Raw genomic sequence first — 6,155 nt, 5'->3', positions numbered from 1 at the left:
TCATGTAACTCTATAGAATATTTTACAAATCCCTATAAACATACTTTATCCTTTTTTTTTTTTAAATCAAAATTTCTTCCGAATCAAAACAATTTTTTTAGAATATCATCTTCATACTAATTACTTGTTTACATTATAATTTTTACTGCTATCGATTAACTTATTTATCAGTCGTTAATAAAAATATTACAGGATGAAAGATGTGTTGTAATTGTTAGTCGAAGTGTAGACACTTAGGCCTATATAGAAGTTATACAGTTTGTTCCGATTACAAATATAGAACATGACTAGGTGGGTTGGAATGGACTATACAATATATGAAGGCAAATATCGATGTGGACTACCGAAAACAGTTGCCAATATTAGTGTGGCAGTTAAATATATAGTTCCAATAGCAATTTATCAGGGTGGATAGCGGAATGTATCACTTGCAACGTTGGTATGAACGGTAATGACCAGTCACAAATATTAGAACAATTGGTGGGGTTTCCCAGATACCATTATCGGATTGTGTTACTTTGTCACATTTTATAGTGGCAAAGTTTGATAATCCTCTTAATATCCAACGTTACAACATAAATAGCCGCTTCTTATGGCAGAGAAGTTAAGAAAAATCTGTTAAACTATTATAACGCTTTAACAATGATTAGAATTACAAATATCATTTGATTTGGATAGAATTTAATTGATTTAAATTTAATTTAAAGTNAATTATTTTCCTCGTGTACAAAGCATAAAAAAAACAATCCTTTTACAACAGGTACAGCAGAGGTAAATATATGATCATTGTTGCATAGAAGATAAATTATATAAATATTATTTAGGTTATGATTATAATTAAGTATTTTATTTTGTTTATAACTTTGTTATATTTTTATTATCGTCATATAAATCAAAATAAAATTAATGTTAACTCTTAAAAATCTGTGGTTTAACATTATATAAATATAACACTGTCATAATAGAGAAAATAATGGTTTAAATAATTAAATATAATCAATCTTAGTAAATTTGGAGCTGGATATATATATTTAATTTTAATTAAAATTAGATTATTTAAAATAAAATCTAATTTTACATTTATTTAAATTATATAGTGTATACTTGAAAAAAACAAGTGCAAATTACACGAAAAATATGAATTCGAATAAAATTTTTTGATAAAATAAATTTAAGAAACTACTTAGAAAACAATTTAATAATGATTAAAATTAAAAATTAAATTTTCATTTATTATAGTTAATAATTTAAAATATTTAGTTTTGTTGTAGCAAGAAAAAAAAATTAGGAAAAAAATAATAAAAAATTTTCATTAAATATTTATATTAAAAACAATAAGATTACGAAAAAAATTATTAAATTGTCAAGTTAAATTTTCGTTATTAAAAAAAAAAAGAAGGAAAAAAGGGGGGAGACGAAATGAAAAACAATGATGGTAGAAAAGATTACAGAAGTTTTCTGATTGGTTAACAGACAGACGATATTGCATATTGACCAATAGTGACGTCTGTCGTGACGACGGTCTACCGATCGCATAATCGTCACGCGTAGGTTAAGGGGCTTTGGTTTATAAAGTATCAACCCATCGGAGCCTTTTGAATGACAGATCCGCAGCTAATTATTCATCCGCTTGCCATGACGTCATGCCATTTTAGAATGCCTTCCTGGGAAAATCCCCTTCATTTTGACATTCGAAGAACCTGTTTTTTTTAATGTCAAAAGTAAAATTAGTTCGTTTTATACTTTGTTATAAATTTTAAATGACTGAAAGTGAAACGACTTTTTCTCATCCTTTCAACAAATGAGGATTAAAATTATAATTTAGTGCTCGAAAATCTTAACCGAACAAAGAATTCTGTTCCGAAAGTATTCCGGAATGTAGAAATTATAATTTTTAAAAATTATTTTTCTTAAGAATTAATTTGGGATACAAAAATTTTAACTAGAAAGATAAATAAACAAAGTTGGAACCGGAAAAACTTTCAGTACGATGAACGAAAATATTAATTTGATGACAAAATTCCACAAGTCTCTCCTTTAAAAATTGGAACAAATAAACATAGAATTTTCTATTTTTCGGTCGAAATTATAAAACAAATCTCAATGATATAATTTTGAAATTTGGAATCTCAAAAACATTAATTAATTAATTCTGAAAAGCTATAATAGTTACCGAGATTTCTAATTTATTTAAAGAAGGAATTTTGCAAAAATTTTTTTTTTCCTATTGTAAATTTTAATTTTACGCCGGTGATTCTAGAAAATTTCTAGATTTAATTCTAGAAAAACTCAATTTTAAAACAAAAGAAAAAAAATCATCATTACCAAGTAGAAAAATCCACGTTTCTACCTTCGAGACAAAAGAAAATGATCTTAATTTGGAACCAGGAAAACAACATTTCGAAATTGAAATTCGCATTTGATTCCGGAATTCCCATCCGCTTAATTGATTTTAATTGCAAATGAATCTTTTAATTTCAATATCAAGGATCTAACAAATTAAAATTTCCGTAAATTCTCTTTGAAGAACAAAATACTGTATTAATTTTGCACGAGCGTGTGTCTTTTCTTGATCAAAATTCTCGAATAGGCAACTCTTAAATAAACTTAAAATTTAAAAACAGAGCCTCGTGCTAAACCAGAAAATCTTTTCATTTTAGAAAGTCAAATCTCGATTTTGAGCCAGAAAAAAAACTTTAATTTGAGATTAAAAATATCAAATTCTGAATTAGGAAACCATTTCTTTTAAGAACTCGACCAGAATTTTGACTTATCAGATAGGAAGTTTCTGTAAAAAATGGACACAAATTAGACATTAGGATCAGCTTAAGGTTAGGGAATAAGAAAATCTTATCGACGTTTGTTTTCTTTATTTTGTTATTATTTTTTGTGTGTGTCGATTATCAGTCAAGGCCTAGGCTCCTTAATTGCTTCAGCCTCTTCACCTATCCAAGTAGAGACCCCGAGATAATCGATTAACGAGTCTCGGTTCCTAAAGTAAATCGTTTAATAATAATAATAATTTATCATTCTAATAACACGCGAATTGTATTTTTCTTTAATCACAAAGGAAGGAAAATTCGTTAGATTTCCGCTTCGTCACGTGACTCCGACGAATAACTATCGTTTTTCGACCCTAAAAAATTATGTATGACGTTTTTAGTCTAATAATCATCTTGATGATAAATGATACATAAAAATAATCGTCTCACTGGCTCAATAGTAATAAACGGTGCGTAATGAAAGCTACAGGAGTTAACTCAAAACAGCCTCTTTTTTATTACTTTCTACACTTAAAAATAAATAAATTTTTTATTAAATTATTAATTTAGAGGATATTTAAAGTTAACGAATAAGAAAAATAATACAAATTTATACGTTATTTTGGCAAGTAAATTGTCTCAAAATTCTAACTAGTCTCGCCAAGTTAAAAAAAAAATTATCTGGAACATTTTAGTTTAGAATCTATTCCAGAACAAATACATTATCGCCACTTAAACTGGATCATTTTTAACAAAGATTTTTTTAGCGTTATAAAAACTAGAAATATAACCGACATCTTCATAAAAATTAACAAAATTGAACCCATTTTTTGGACAGTTTTTTTTTTAAATCGGGATTTTTGTAGGTGTATTTCTATGTGGCAAATATCATAGGCCAGTCCGTAACGCCTCTTACACAAGTTTGTGAAAACCTTGAGGATAAACAACACGATTTGTCGTAGGTATTATCTCCTACAAAAGAACTGTAGGAGGAATATTCGCCATTACACACACACACACAAAAACAGTATTTCTCTGGGTAAAAAGAACATTCAAAGGCATAAAGAGAATAGATTTTCTTGGAGTAGTTGTACGATAAAAATAAAAAAAATTAAATAAATAACAAAACTGTTTACATATATTGGACGATACACATTTTTGTATACGAAAATATTCGTTTCGATTAAATTAAATTACGGTATCTTGTGTAATTTTGTTACGCGATTATCTTACATAAACTTCTTAATTATTTTATACGAGATAGTTTTTTTTCTTCTACTGTTTTTTGCGCCAGACTAATAAAAGCTGGAAGCGGTAATTATAATTATTTATCTTAACGTAGCAAAGAACTCGTGTTACATATTCTAATAAGCTCTTAATGATTACATAAACACGTCATTTATTAATAGCTTTATGTAAAATTTTAATATTTAACTTTGTATCTTTAAACGAGAGAAAGTGACTGTTATAATCGTCTTCTGTATAAACTATATTTGACAGAAAATATATGTAAGCCCATAAAAAATAAAATAAATGAATAAATTAGAAAAGTATTAAAAGACAGACAAAAATATGAATAATTTAAACAATTTTTATTCAGTTTTATATTAAATACATTTTTAATACATTTGTAAATATATATTTTTCTTAAATATATATATATTTAATACATACGTAAAGAATTATGTAAAATTTAGTCATACATACATATTTCATAACCGATATATAAAAATTATGTTACTTTACAGTTTGTTTATTAATTTAATATTTACTTTTTTAAAAATAAAAATATCAACATTTTCTATCCAATTTAAATAAAATTAGTGTTCTAATACTTTTTTTTTATAGATGATAATGGAAAGTGTAACGTTCTAACTTCTGAAGGTGATCCAGTAAGAGGCCCAACCTAAAAAACATTTATAAAAAACTTCAATAAAAAGTTATACTGAAAGGAAAGAAAAGAATTAAGGTAAAAAAAAAGTCGTATGTGTGTTGTGTGCGTCTGTTTGTACAGTACACGCGTGTGTGTAGAAACTATTAGTAGAACCACCTTATCTAAGGGAAAAAAAATACAATTAATTAAAATGTATGCTTAATCTGTAGAATTTTAATCTAGTTTAATATGATTATCGCGTATATCTTATTTGATTCATCAACTTAGGTAGCATGTTGATTAATGAACAGACTATCTGTTATATCAAGTCATCTTAAAGTCCTAAAGCGCTATTTTATGTTTCTATTACGATAACTCTTATTCGCATTCCTACTTGCATCTATACAAAAATTCAAATACTAGTTACTAAATTATATTTTAGACTTAATTTCTTTTTATGTGATGGAATTTTACTTATTATTTTTTAAATTTTATATATCTAGACAGTAAAACAAATATAAATAGTTACTTTTGAATCGTTCTAAGCATCATTTTACATCAGAAAAATGATTTTAAAATATGTAATTTATGAGAATTTTTGTTTATTAAATTAATCACAATTCGTCTCATCTCATCACATTTGACGTTATTGTTTTAGCAAATTTGACTAATATATTTATACATTACATCATAATTTTTTTAATAGAGAATTTTACCGAAGAGCAACGTGAACAATTGTAGTAACTCATTGCACGTCTGCTGTAGCAAAATAAACGAATTACGTACAAATTGTTACACGATAATTTCTGTCACTCGACTACACTAGAACTGGTGGCGTTAAAGATAGACGTAGACAAAACCCTTAACACGGACTAGTCTAGATAATTACGACGAAAATGAAGACTTTATAGCAATTTACTATTATCATCTGCAGTAAATATTCAAGAATTCGAATCGATAGATTCGATTTATGCTTATCTACTCCAATAGAATAGAATTTCATTGAATAATCTGATTTAGTGTGTTTGTTGAACGCTCTTTATTGTTCAATCGTTACAAATTATGAGACCCGTGTATCATACGTAAACAAACTATCCAACTAAATAAAGTCCAAAGTAAAACAAGGATATGATCTCGTTTGAAACGCATTTTTAAAATTTTAATTAAATACTTGTATTTTATTTACTATTCTATGAGAGAGATTTATATTTAGTAGGTAAAGGTTACTTAAATATTGTTAAAACTTTATCCGGTTAAATAATTTAAGAATTATAAACAAATTGATTTCAAATAGTTTTAAATATATTTAAAAATATGTATATGAAATATGTGAAACGTAATGCTTGTTTGACTGTTTTATATAGAAATTATGACATTTATTTATTTATAAATTTATTAAATTATGTGTTAACTTCGTAATAACTAAACAGAAAATTAATGAATAAATTATAAAACTATTTAAATTATGCCAAGAATTTTTTAAATTTATATTTAAAAATTTTCCTTTGTAAACAATGTTT

The 6,155-nt window shown here is 26.0% G+C and overlaps 1 long non-coding RNA gene across 3 annotated transcripts in view; it reads right to left on the bottom strand.

The window, feature by feature from the left end:
* Positions 1–4,539: 4,539 nt before the first annotated feature.
* Positions 4,540–6,155, bottom strand: part of LOC111625894 — a 33,069-nt gene continuing 31,453 nt past the window's right edge. For 2 of the 3 annotated variants that reach the window (XR_002756799.1, XR_002756794.1), the window contains one exon: positions 4,540–4,668. This is a non-coding gene — a long non-coding RNA (uncharacterized LOC111625894). The remainder of the gene's footprint in view (positions 4,669–6,155) is intronic. The other variant, XR_002756797.1, reaches the window with a different exon arrangement.

The sequence above is a fragment of the Centruroides sculpturatus genome, unplaced genomic scaffold (assembly GCF_000671375.1).
Source record: "Centruroides sculpturatus isolate CEXI.00-Female unplaced genomic scaffold, Cexi_2.0 scaffold181, whole genome shotgun sequence".
NCBI classification, from domain to species: Eukaryota; Metazoa; Arthropoda; class Arachnida; order Scorpiones; family Buthidae; genus Centruroides; species Centruroides sculpturatus.
The sequence above is the reverse complement of the archived record's forward strand: the minus strand, read 5'-3'. Positions and strand labels throughout refer to the sequence as shown.